The sequence below is a fragment of the Squalius cephalus genome (genome assembly GCF_949319135.1).
Source record: "Squalius cephalus genome assembly, chromosome: 23".
NCBI lineage: Eukaryota > Metazoa > Chordata > Actinopteri > Cypriniformes > Leuciscidae > Squalius > Squalius cephalus.
In genome coordinates this window covers 2,547,914-2,561,980 of record NC_137144.1, presented here as the reverse complement: position 1 = coordinate 2,561,980, position 14,067 = coordinate 2,547,914, and the positions used below count along the sequence as shown (strand labels likewise).

The 14,067-nt window shown below is 48.2% G+C and overlaps 1 protein-coding gene and 2 long non-coding RNA genes across 4 annotated transcripts in view; 2 read left to right on the top strand and 1 right to left on the bottom strand.

Annotated features, from left to right (window-relative positions):
• LOC307151180 overlaps nt 1-14,067 on the bottom strand; it is a 287,419-nt gene that overhangs the window by 31,029 nt on the left and 242,323 nt on the right. The window lies entirely within an intron of this gene.
• LOC307151156 (uncharacterized protein) overlaps nt 1-14,067 on the top strand; it is a 76,554-nt gene that overhangs the window by 25,320 nt on the left and 37,167 nt on the right. The window lies entirely within an intron of this gene.
• LOC307151181 lies at nt 8,032-11,672 on the top strand. Of its 2 annotated transcripts, XR_013819831.1 has the most exons (5): nt 8,032-8,247; nt 8,494-8,521; nt 8,862-8,923; nt 9,193-9,354; nt 11,232-11,672. It is a non-coding gene; the product is annotated as an uncharacterized lncRNA (long non-coding RNA). The 2 variants fall into 2 exon arrangements; XR_013819832.1 differs by lacking the exons at nt 8,862-8,923; nt 9,193-9,354; nt 11,232-11,672 and adding an exon at nt 8,678-8,723.

Here is a 14,067-nt window from a genome sequence, read left to right as displayed (position 1 = left end):
CTGCCTGGGTTTCGACCACGCAGCCCGCGCCCTTCACGGGCGGCTGCGAACAGTGTGAGGACTTGCCGATGTCGACCCTGCGGGCTCGACTCGCCATGTTTCACGATCCTCCACCTTCTCCGGCTGCCTCTTCCGGGCCGCGTAAGAAAAAACGCCGCTCTCAAAGGCCTTCCGAGCCGGTGGTTATAGCTGAGCGCTCGCCGGAGCCCCTCCCGCGAGCCTCGCTCTCTCCTTCTCCCCCGTCACCGACGCGCAGCGGCCGGCCTCTGCCCGCACTGCCGTCGCATCAGGGGGTGAAGCAGACCAGCTGGTTACTCCCCTCTGTCAAGCCGCGCAAACGGCGCCGCTCACAAGGGATATCAGAACGGACGGTCACGGGCTATAGCTTCCTTTACGTTACAAGGAAGCTACCCCCCACCCCCCCCCCCCCCCCCCCGGATGACGCACGCCCTCTCCCCCTCTGTTCGAGCCGCGCAAGGCGCCGCTCACAAGGGATGTCAGAAGTAGACGGTCACGGGCTGGCTTCCTTTACGTTATAAGAAAGCTACCCCGCGCCTCGGTCGCGCGCGTCACTCTCCGGCCACCTCCGTTTCTCACACATTTCTCAGTCCCCTCCTAGCTCAGGCGACTAGAAATATCTATATTGCAGTAAACGAGCCTGTTGTCATACACGCACGCCTGCAAACAAACGATGTCACAGCACATAATGACATCTTCCCGCTCTCTCTCCCTTTGTTCGAGCCGCGCAACTGCGCCGTTCTCAAGGGATATCAGAGCGGACGTCACGAGCACCGGCGAAAGGAGGAAGAGAGAGTGATTTCGTCCCGCTTAGGCCGGACTTCCTCCAATCCTCGCATATTTCTCAGTCCCCTCTAAATTCAGGCGGCTGGAAATACTAATACTGCAGTAAACGAGCCTGTTTTAATACACGCGCGCCTGCAAACAAACGCTCGGTCATATGCTCGCACTGACTGGAAGCTCATGTGTGCCCCTGTGGCTCAGTGGCAGAACATTAGGCTTCCGCACCAGAGATCCGTGTTCGAATCCGGCTCTGGCAGCAGAAACACTTTTTTCTGCTTGCTTCTCCGAGCTCGCGGCCAGCTTTCTTACATACAGAAAGCAAACCCGCATCTCACGGGATACATATTTCTCAGTCCCCTCTAAGTTCAGGCGGCTGGAAATACTAATACTGCAGTAAACGGGCCTGTCTTAATACACGCGCGCCTGCAAACAAACGCCGAAACGAAACACGACGCTCGGTCATATGCTCGCACTGACCGGAAGCTCATGTGTGCCCCTGTGGCTCAGTGGCAGAACATTAGGCTTCCGCACCAGAGACCCGTGTTCGAATCCGGCTCTGGCAGCAGAAAAACTTTTTTTCTGCTTGCTTCTCCGAGCTCGCGGCCAGCTTTCTTACATACAGAAAGCAAACCCGCATCTCACGGGATAAATATTTCTCAGTCCCCTCTAAGTTCAGGCGGCTGGAAATACTAATGCTGCAGTAAACGGGCCTGTTTTAATACACGCGCGCCTGCAAACAAACGCCGAAACACGACGCTCGGTCATATGCTCGCACCAACTGGAAGCTCATGTGTGCCCCTGTGGCTCAGTGGCAGAATATTACGCTTCTGCACTGGAGAACCGTGTTCAAATCCGGCTCTGGCGGCAGAAAAATATTTTTTTCTGCTGGCTTCTCCGAGCTCGCGGCCAGCTTTCTTACATACAGAAAGCGAACCCGCATCTCACAGGATGGTGCTTGAGTATTTATGAGCGTCTAAACATATGAGCCATCAAAGCATTTGCTCTATAATGCCGATGGTGTTACAAGTGTAGAAAATGTGCCCACTCCCATGTGCTCACTGCTACACACAAAACACGGTCTCCCCGGTAACGCTCACAGAGCGCACTCTCATAAAGCGGACACATGCCGCTTGAGTACTAAGTGTAGTAAATGTGCCCACAACTCTGTGCTCACACCTAGCTGCTGCCCGCTCTATCACACAGTTACCCCGGGTTGCAGATCCTCTAAAGCTCACAAACATTCCGGCTCTAGCCGAAGGTGTCATAAGTGTAGAAAATGTGCCCACTCCCATGTGCTCACTGCTACACACAAAACACGGTCTCCCCGGTAACGCTCACAGAGCGCACTCTCATAAAGCGGACACATGCCGCTTGAGTACTAAGTGTAGTAAATGTGCCCACAACTCTGTGCTCACACCTAGCTGCTGCCCGCTCTATCACACAGTTACCCCGGGTTGCAGATCCTCTAAAGCTCAAAAACATTCCGGCTCTGGCCGAAGGTGTCATAAGTGTAGAAAATGTGCCCACTCCCATGTGCTCACTGCTTCACACAAACATGGTCCCCATGGTAACGCGCATAGAGCGCTCTCTCATAAAGCGGACACAAGCCGCTCGAGTACTAAGTGTAGTAAATGTGCCCACAACTTTGTGCTCACACCTACCCGCTGCTCGCTCTGCCATTCAGTTACCTCGGGTCGCACACCCTCTAAGCTCCCAAACACTGGCCGTGTCATAAGTGTAAACTCTGCGCCCGCTCACGTGCACGCGCACTCACTTTTAGACATTACAATCCCCACGCCGCTTTCGCGCCAGGGGTGTTTGTCAGCAAATCGCGCTCCATCCTCTGGGACCGAGCTACCGAACGCTGTACAGCCGGCCAATACTGTTTACCAGCCCCCGTGTTCGAGCACCAGCGGCGCGCACGCCGCTCCATCCTCTCTGATACAGGTTCCCCAATCCCGCGCAGCGCGGCGATCTGAACCCAGAGACCATTCGACCCCTAGCTATGCATGCGGAAGCATGGGAAGCTATTCAGGGCGCGTCAGAATGGGTGCTGAGTACTATAAAACACGGCTATTCGCTTCAATTCGCTCGTCGCCCTCCGCGCTTTCTAGCACAGACGGAGACGAAAGTGAGTTCAGAAGCTGCGCACCTGCTTCAAGCTGAAATAGCGAAGCTGCTGCGCAAAAGGGCTATAGAACAGGTTCATCCTTCTCTGAGCGAGTCGAGCTTTTACAGCCGCTACTTCCTCGTACCCAAGAAGGACGGAGCGTTAAGACCTATTTTAGATCTGAGACATCTGAACAAAGCCCTCATGTGACGGCCGTTCAAAATGATCACAACCAGAAAAATCCTCGCGCAGATTCGCCCAGGAGACTGGTTTATCTCTCTCGATCTAAAAGACGCATATTTTCAGATCCAGATAACTCCCCGTCACAGGCCATTCTTGAGATTCGCCTTCAACGGTCGAGTATATCAGTACACAATCCTGCCCTTCGGCCTGTCTTTGGCACCCCGTACATTACGAAATGCATGGACACGGCTCTCGCTCCCCTGAGAAAACAGGGAATGCGAATACTGAATTATCTGGACGATTGGCTTATTCTAGCGCTGTCAGAGACGGAACTTGTGTCTCACAGAACAGCGCTTCTCAGCCATCTGGAGGATCTGGGTCTCTCGGTCACTGGACCAAGAGCTCGCTATCGCCCCGTCAGTCAATTTCCTTCTTGGAATAGAACTGGACTCGGTGGCTATGACGGCCAGACTGTCGGAGCAGCGCGCGCGCCGCATCCGCCTCCTCGCCGCATCCCTCCAAATAGGCAGCCGGGTTCCGCTGAGGACATTCCAGCGTATCCTGGGGCATATTGCCTCAGCTGCAGCAGCGCTCCAGCTGGGCTTACTGCGCATGCGCCCGCTTCAACGCTGGCTGAAAGCGCGCGTGCCCCACCGAGCCTGGGCGGCCGGCGGCTTGCGAGTCAGAGTGAATCAGAGCTGCATTTCAGCCCTGCAGCCCTGGCTGGCAGCCGAATGGTATCACACAGGAGTGACTATGGGAGTGATTTCACACCGGAAAGTTGTCTCGACAGACGCTTCCAACCTAGGTTGGGGAGCGCTCTTCGAAGGCAGACCGGTCTATGGCCGCTGGTCAGACCAGGAGAATCTCCTACACATAAACTGTCTAGAGATGCTCGCGGTCGAGAAAGCGCTCAAACACTTCCTCCCATTCCTCCACGGTCACCATGTTCTAGTCCGCACGGACAATACATCGGTAGTGGCCTATGTGAATCGCCAGGGCGGTGTCAGATCAAAGACGCTCTGCACCCTGGCGGAACGCCTCCTCGTGTGGGCTCAGCACTCTCTGCGCTCGCTGAGAGCCGCGCATGTGCCTGGCCACCTGAACGAGGGCCCCGACAGACTGTCCAGGGACAACGTTCCCCCTGGGGAGTGGTCTCTACACCCCCAAACAGTCCAGTCACTGTGGCGCCGTTTCGGCAAAGCGAAAGTCGACCTTTTTGCGTCAAAAGACAACGCTCATTGCCCAGAGTTCTTCTCGAAGAACGAGGACGCGCTGGCCCAGACCTGGCCCAGCGGCCCGCTGTATGCTTTTCCCCCGGTCTCTCTGCTGCCTCAGGTCATCAAGAGAATCAGGGAAGCGCGCCACACAGTGCTCCTCTTAGCCCCATACTGGGAGAACCAAGCTTGGTTCCCGGATCTAATACAGCTGGCAGACTCAGCCCCCTGGCCGATACCGGTGAAGAGAGACCTTCTCTCTCAAGCCCGCGGCTCGATATGGCATCCCCATCCAGAGCGCTGTCTCTGCATGCGTGGAGCCTCAACGATTACACGCTGATCTGCCAGACGGGGTCATGAACACGATCATACAATCTAGAGCCCCCTCTACGAGGCGGCTCTACATGTCGAAATGGTCAGTGTTTAACAGATGGTGCACTGCTAAGGGGCTCGATCCACAGACATGTGGGGTATCGCGAGTACTGTGTTTCCTTCAAGAGTTACTGGACGCGGGCAGGTCCCCCTCCACGCTCAAAGTCTATGTCACGGCCATTTCAGCGCTCTCTGTTCAGAGCTGGGCCGCGCATTAGGAAGGAACGAGTTCGTCATCCGCTTCCTTAGAGGAGCCAGGAGGATGAACCCCCCGCGACCCCCCTCGGTTCCTATGTGGGATCTTTCACTGGTCTTGGAGGCCCTGAAAGCGCATCCCTTCGAACCCTTGGAAACTGTGGATATGAAATACCTCACGCTCAAAACCGTTTTTCTGATAGCACTGTCTTCAGTCAAACGAGTGGTGGAACAGCTCTTTGTTTCGTTTGGCGGGCGCACCAAGGGTCTCGCCGCCTCGAAACACAGCCTGTCCAGATGGATAGTGGACGCTATTGCTGCTGCTTATGCGTCTAAAGACCTGCAGTGCCCATTGGGCATTCAAGCTCACTCCACCAGAGGCATGGCCTCGTCGTGGGCGTGGTCCAGCGGGATTCCCATTCATGACATTTGTGCAGCGGCAGGCTGGGCCTCCCCCTCCACATTTGTTAGGTTTTACAACCTGGATGTTCCCGCCTTGCAGGCGAAAGTGTTATCAGTCTAAGTCTTGCGTATGCCAGCCCACTATCTGTGCGCGGGCTACGTTGTGTGATTTAGCTCTACTGGTTGAGCTGCACTATACAGGGAATTGTCAGTTCGGACCGGCCGTGCCGCTCCTAACCCCCTAGTGTGTGCTTATGTACGGCGCTAGCCCTCTGTGGGCCGCCCGGCTCTCTGCTATCACGTTCCCCGGGCTCTCCCTGGGACTCATTCAGTGGATGCTGGGCGCGCACGGCGTTGACAAGGGTGTTCCCGTAGCGTAGTAACTACGCAATACGAGAGAACCTCTCGTAAGAGAACGTTTCGGTTACTAACGTAACCTCTGTTCTCTCTAGAAGAGGGAACGAGTATTGCGTAGCCCGCCGTGCTCGCGCCACGAGCTCATTCGCTTCATGCGACAGAAACCAGAGAAGCAGCCTCCGAGCCCCGCTTTTATACGCTAAGCCACACCCCTTTTCGCGGGCTGTGACGCATTAAGCGCGCCAAGCGCGCTCATTGGTCGTGACGTCACGCCAAGGGCTCAGCGGTAGGCTGCTGCAGTTGCCGCAGGGCAGCCAATGGGCACGCTAGTAAGCCTGCCCTAGGTCTGCAGGCTGCCGCACTGCGTTGACAAGATTATAAAAATTAAGGATAATTTTTGGCTTCAGTATCTCGAGAAAGAAAGGCTTTCCCGTAGCGTAGTAACTACGCAATACTCGTTCCCTCTTCTAGAGAGAACAGAGGTTACGTTAGTAACCGAAACGATTTATTCCCTTAACAGGACAAGAGACGTGGATGAATAAACAATTACTTTTTTTATTAGAGGACACAGGTGTAATAATTCAAGACAAGGACAATACAAGGACAAATGTTCAAAATACTTCCACGATAAGTTACACGAACTTCACAACATAAATACAAAATAAATACATTAAACAAAAACACAACTCAAATAATCAGACAACAGGACTGAGTGAGGCCAACAGGGGGGACACTCAATGAGCACTACAACACTCCGTAAGTAACACCAAAAATGCAAAAGAAAAACCAAAGCAATAACCACATCAGTATCACCTTCACACCGGTGCACATCCACAGCACAGCACAAAAATAATCAAGTCAAGCCCCGCCCCTTTGCTCTTGGACACTCAACTCCTAACGAAATCAAAAACAGAATACAGAGAATAATTACATACAGTTCACAGTAGAAACAGATACAAAATAACTAAATAACTAAACAATGAACCTTAGAAAGAAAACAATAACCAAACACACAACACTCTCCTTGTAAACATTCACACACTCGCACGTTGCCTACACACACACACACGCACAAACACACGCAAACAAACACGCTAAAACTGCAGGGCGGCGATATTCCTCCTGTCAACCTGCATACGCCATTAAAGCACTAACAGTTTCTTGTTCGGCCGCAGCCAGAGTGGAATGAAATTGACGCGAATCCTTTCGTTTTAATATAGTTGAGACAGCAGCAAAACAGCAGCGCTCCGTAATCAACGAGCGAACGTCGGGTAACCCCAGCAACGGAATCCTCCCCGCTACTCGGCAGAATACGCTGCGCTTCTGAAACGACAACTTTAATTAAAAGACATATCAGAGCATGACGCACATATACAAATAACCTGCATACTTGAGGTACGAAGAATCCCAGTCACGGCAGTCCGAAGTGCCCATAAATCAACGCGCACGCTGTAACATGAAACACAAGACATTTCAATTTACCCACTGCCCTATAGGGAAGGATAGACGCTACAAACAACCGCGTTCCTACCTGTGAAGAGGCTGCAGACACCAGATCAACCATGGGAAACAGTACTCGTTCTCCTATATGCCATGGGACCACACAAACAATTTTCCCGCATGCCTCTTCACAGCATGCGGAACCGGAAAAGCAAGGAAGCTTTGTGACGGGACTCAATACAGAGCAGGTATATATATGCTCCGCCTTTAGCTGTGATAGGCTTAATAAACAAACCTGAAGCAACCAATAGTAGCCTGAAGTCAAACACCTATACTGCCACACCTGCAACATATATCTATACATATATTTGACTTATCTGAGAACACTATATATGACTACAACATATATCTATTCATATATTTGACTTATCTGAGAACACAATATATGCCAGCAACATATATGAACATTTATGTGTCCAAACATGTGAAGAAAATATTTGAGTTCATCCATATATGATACCATATATCTGCATATATTACAGTATAGTATTGGTTTCTCGCATATATGGACAACATTAATTATAAATATGTGACATACATATTTGTTTTCAACATATTTAATAAATGTATGTAAACATACATGTATGTAACCCTTTACTGAAAATTTACAGCGAATTTCTTACAGAATTGTACTGTATTTCCATAATACAGTATTAAGCTGTATCTTTTACAGAACAGCTGTAAATATACAGCACATTTCTGTTTTCGTCCTGATAAATTCGTTACCATCATACTGACTGAAAAGGCATTGCATTGTGGGATTGATTTCTTTCGCGCTCAATTCGTTCAAATGTGACGCGTCATGCGAGCAGACAGTAACGTTAGGCAGCTACAACAGGCAAACTCGTTTTCGAACAAATAATCATTCCTGTTATCAAGATAAACAATGTCTGCGAACCTGTGAGCAATTTTAAAGCTTTTTTGAGGTTCGGTTCGGTTCGTGTTTCAAACATTAGTTGCCTGTGACGCAGCAGAAAATGGACGACGTTAACGGTAGCAGCTACCTGAAGACGGATGGAAGAATTTGTCATTGAATAATCTAACCTGCGCGTGACGATAAGTGGGATTTAGAGTTTGAGAAGATGGAGAATTGTTCAACTGAGTGATACGGTAAGCCAATATATATATATATATATTTTATTTATTTTTTTTGCGTTCGCATTTCTACATTGTTTTCACGTATTTGGTTTGATTTTGCGAACGCGGTTTACTACCGTGGCCGCGCAAGCAATTCACTGACTCTGTTCCATCTGATTACCAAGTAACGTAACGTTAAATTCGACATTTCATATAATAGGCAACCTTTACCATGCTATTTGCATGACGTGCATTTGATATATATATTTTTCGTTTTAGGCTTTGTAATCTGATGGCCATTGTTAATGTAAGTGCTTTTAAGTAGTGTTACAGTTATAGTCTATGTGGTAAAGAAAAAAAATGCTGTCAAATTCTGTCAGTTCTGTGATCGTGCTTTTGAATCGTTGTCAGAATTTTGCTAGCACATGAAAATCCATGTTCCTAATGCTGTTTTCAAATGTAGTAGGCCTATTCCTGATTGCCATCCCATGGTCCTACAACTACTCCCTAATTCAAAGAAGTTAGACGGTGTTATACTTCAAGCAGATAAGTAGAGATTATTCAGCAAATCTCATTAATTTGTAATATGTTTTATGTTTTGGTTCTGCTGATCAAGGTTGTGCTGTCCTTTTTAAAAATTGTTTCAGGAATTTGCATCGCTGATGTCCAGCAATCTACATTTGCCAGAAAGTCCACGACTTATTTCCTGGTATGTAAACATTAAAGGGGTAGATGAAACCTAAAATGAAAAGCCATCATTTACTCACCCCACTGCAAAATATGTTTTTCTTAATTTTAAACAAACAAAATTATATGCCAGTGCATTTTAGCATTCTAACCAATTTTAATTTTTAGTTGAAAAATTTAATTCCTAGAACTATGAATAGACAACTACATCGAACCACAGTGGAACCCACAGTAGTTATTTGAATTATTAATATATATATATATATTTTTTTTTTTTTTATTCCATTACAGGTCAATCTCTAAGCAACCAGTGCTGGATATTAAGTTTGGAAGGTCAAGGTGTGTGTGAAGGATCACAGCCTCTTCATCACTGGCCTGGCAGCGCTGTTTGCCTCCTCCTATAACTTCAGCTTGCAGTACCAGGAAGAGGCAGCACCTTGAGTTTGTTCAGAGGTTAGTCATTGGCATATTTGCCATTCATATATATATATATATATATATATATATGTTAGACTGAATTGTGTCACTAACCTTGACTTGACAGTATTTATTATGTTGACTACTGGTATGAACAATATGGCCCTGATTTCCATACAGGGCTTAGCTTAAGCCAGGTCTAGGCCTTAATAAAATTAGGGTATTTAAGCAGCTTTTATAATAATGTATCATTAAAAAAAAAAAAAAAAAAAAAACATTACTGGTGTGCATCTTGTGATAAAACAGTGGCAGTCATATATTTTAAGATATGTCAGTGCAAGTTGTTTTCAGTTGAAGGATTAGTGAAAATTCTGTCATTAATTACTCACCCTCATGTCGTTCCAAACCTGTAAGACCTTCGTTCATCTTCAGAACACAAATTAAGATATTTTTGATGAAATCTGAGAGGTTTCTGAACCGCCCATAGACAGCAACGTCTTTGCAACTTTTAAGGCCCAGAAAGCTAGTAAAAACATTGTTTAAATAATCCATGTAACTAGTGCAACCTTAAAGGAGAACTCCGGTCAATTTTAACGATGAGCTCATTTTTTTGTAAATTTGGAGTGCTGTCAATACAGAGAACAACGACAAAAATCGGTGTTGCCTACACCGTGTTATCCTCTTTTTAAAATGTGCACCCTGTTGACTTCAAGTTTTAAACCTGCTTTTAGCCTCTTAACATCCTTGATGTGTCATTACAAGTGCCCAGCCATGTGAGTGATTCCTTCAGAGTGAACACGGGTGAATCTGACTGCAGTAGATGTGAAAGATATCATGTTGAAACATCTACAAATGTCCGTATATAGGTGAAAATGCCCCTTGAAATCAATTTAAGGTGGCAAATATTACCCCTTAATAAAAAATGTTAATTTCTGTCACTGCTGTAAACTGACCACTGCATAGAATATGAAAAATATGAATATCTTTGTCAGTCAGCTGTCAACAGGCCTAAACAAGCCATGGCACCAAGCACAGAAACACAATCAGTAAAATGTTATCTAATTATTATCAAGAAAACTTTGAAAATATCGATCGAGACATATTTTGTCAATATTGCACACCCCTAATGCATGGTATTAATTTTGATTTCTTCGGGTCTTAAAAAGGTCTTAAAAAGCCTTAAATTTGACTTTAAAAAATGTGCAGAAACCCTGCTTCATAATATTTAGGTTGAACCACTGTAGCTATATATTTACCAATGTTTTTACCACTTTTCTGGGCTTTGACAGTTGCAATGATATTGATATCAATGGAAGGACAAAACTATCAGATTTCATCAAAAATATCTTAATTTGTGTCCCGAAGATGAACAAAAGTCTTGAGGGTGAGTAATAATGACAGAATTTAAATTTTTGGGTGCAAACATGCATTTTAGTCTGGTAAATCATGTTGTCATATGCAATAAACATCGCAAGGCTTGCAATTAAGTTAAATTATTTCTGTCACAAAGGTTTGGGCTGGATTCTGGCAGTGTGTGCTCTATATAAACGGAGAGTCTAAAGACTGCCTTTCCACTGATACTCTGATGGCACCGGATGAGGGGATGATATTGTTAATGAGCTGGGTGATGAGTAGACAAAAGTTGTAGAATAAAACTTTAAATCTGGCAACCCCACTTCCAAAAAATTAGTTAGTTGACAGTGTGCATGTAAACAGACACATTGAGTTGATGTATTTTACCAGGGCAGAAAAAATATCAGTTATTGATCACAACATCCAACATTGCATTTTTTTTTTCACAACATCCAACATTGCATTTTTTTTTTTATTTTTTTTTTATGTTGTTCAGTTTTTTGTCAAAATATATACACTCAGTTAATAATATTTAATTGTTGTTTTTTTCTGCCTTTTAGACACTTTCTTGACATCAATCCTGAACGTGGATCAAAAACAAAGAAAGGACAAGTAACTTCAAAGAAAACTGGCCAAGTTGTGCAAAACAGCCTACAAGTGTCCTCACTTCTGCGAAACCTTGCAGACTTTGAATGGGATTTCGTTTGCACTTTTATGGACTTCAAAAAAGAAACAGCATTTCACTGTCGTTATAAAGCTTGGAAGAGCCAGGACATTTTTTAATAGAACTCTGATTGTATTCGTCTGAAAGAATAATGTCATATACACCTAGGATGACTTGAGGGTGAGTAAATCATGTGCTAATTTAAATTTTTGGGTGAACTATTCCTTTAAGTGCTAACTGTTACCTGTTTGTTGTTAAGTGTTAAAATTGCATTTTATGTTTAAAAAGTAATTCAGCCAACATGTTCACAGAAGGCAATTTAACTAAATAAATGTTTTAAAACCCAGAAAATGTTGTTCCCTTACGAGAACGTTCTCTCGTACTGCGTTGCAAACGCTGTGGGGAAAACTCCTTTTCTCGAGAATATTGAAGCCTTTATTTTAAAACGCATTGCTGCAGCACAGGCGAGAGCACCAGGCTCGCACGAGCGAGCTGATAGGCTGTGCTGTGGGCAACTGCACGAACCAATGGCAGATCAGCAGAGGCGCGCGAACCAATCAGGGCGCTTGGCACACTGCCAGTGTCAAGCGCGCGAAACTGCACGTGACCGTAGAATATAAATATAGAGAATAATCCGCCATTTGACAGATTTAATCTCCTTCAGGATGCCTGTTTCTACTCTCCGCTCGAGACTCGCGCTCGCTTCGTCAGTGAGTGATTCCACCCATCTTCCATCTTCGGCGCCCCGCGAGCCCCGTTGGAAGAAGCGGCGCGATCAGAGGCGTCCTGAACGCGGTGAGTTTAGCGAATGCACGCCGGGCCTTTCTCCACGTGCTTCGCCCACGCCCTCTTCTCCAGTTCTGTTCTCTCAGAGCGACCAACGCCCCTCGTCTGAAGCGGCGGGACTCGTCTCTTTTGGCGGATCTGCTGAAGATATGGACGACGCAGTTTCTGTGGCGGCATCTGAGAGTGAGGATTGGTCGGGCTCCGCGGACCCCGCCCCCCCCCCCCCTCTCAGTTAGATCCTTCTGACACTCGAGCGAACATCGACGCCGAACTCTTCCGTGTCATGTCTCGCGCTGTCAACGAGTTGGGACTCGACTGGCTTTCCCCAGCCGAGCCTGCCAGAAGCCGCCTCGACGAGTGGTACCTGCCGGGGCGCCAACAGGCCCCTCGTCAGCGCGCCGCTCCATTTCTGCCTGAGGTCCACGAGGAGCTCACTAAAAGCTGGCGCGCGCCCTTTTCAGCGCGAACGCGCTCATCTGCTTCTTCAACGCTCTCCACTGTTGACGGCGCTGACGAAAAAGGTTATGTGTGTCTCCCCCCACTGGAGGAAGCGGTCGCTGCACACTTATGCCCTCCCACTGCAGGAAGTTGGAGGTCTAAGACTGTGCACCCATCCAAGCCGTGCAGAACCACTTCGGCCATTGCCAGCCGTGCAGAACCACTTCGGCCATTGCCAGCCGTGCTTATGCTGCCGCCGGTCAAGCCGCCTCTGCTCTTCACACCATGGCGACCCTACAAGTGTTTCAGGCGAAGCTCCTCCGCTCCATGGACGAGTCAGGCCCTGACCCAGACACTTTTAAGGACCTCAGAAGTGCGACGGATTTGGCGCTACGGGCCACAAAGACCACCGCTCAAGCCCTGGGCCGCAACATGGCCAGCCTGGTTGTATTAGAGCGCCACCTGTGGCTGACTTTGACTGAAATCAGGGACGCAGACAAGACCGCCTTCCTCGATTCTCCAGTCACAGCATCTGGTCTCTTCGGCCCATCTGTCAGCGGCTTCGCAGAACGCTTCACTGAGGCTCAGAAAGCTTCCAGCGCTATGAAGCATTTTCTACCAAAACGCTCCAGTTCGGTCCAACGGCGCCCCAAGAGCACGCCGCGACCTGAGAGGGTAGCTTCACAGGTCCTCCAGCCCCGCCCAGTGGCTGAGACCAGCCAGCGCCTGAAGCATGCAAAGCGGTTCCCGTTCCCTAAGCGCCAGGGCCCGCGGCCGAAGCTCACGCTCGATCACGAGCCCAAGAAGCCGTCCTAACCGGCATAAAGAGGGGTCATTGTCCCGCAGCGGCCGGACCAGCCCCGAAGATCGCTCGAGTGCTACTCTCAGCCCCCTCTTCAGTTCAGGCGGTTGGAGCAGTTTTAAATGCAGTACATGGGCCCGTCACCTGTCACGCACCCCTGCACACAAACGCTGTTTTAACAGCGACCCACAAAAAGCACAAATCGAGCAAAATTTCTCCCTCACATACATGTCAGTTCGAACCCCCAACTCCGGGCGTTCCAGATATGATAATGCCTCTGGCTCTGCGGGCTCTAGCTTGGCAAGCTATCCCCGGAGTTTCAGAATGGGTAATGAACATCATAAAGCGCGGTTACTCGCTTCAGTTCGCCCGCAGACCACCGCGTTTTCGCGCGGTTATACAAACCACGGTAAGGAGCACACTGAGTCATGTCCTCCGCACCGAAGTGTTAAGTCTGCTGGCCAAAGGGGCCATCGAGAAGATCCCCCCTTCTCAGAGCGAGTCGGGTTTTTACAGCCGTTACTTTCTTGTTCCAAAGAAAGACGGCGGCCTGAGACCCATTTTAGATCTCAGACATCTGAACAAGGCTCTCATGTCACGGCCGTTCAGAATGCTCACGACCAGACACATCCTGGCGCAAATTCGCCCAGGCGACTGGTTTTTCTCAATAGATCTAAAAGACGCTTACTTTCACATTCAAGTGAAC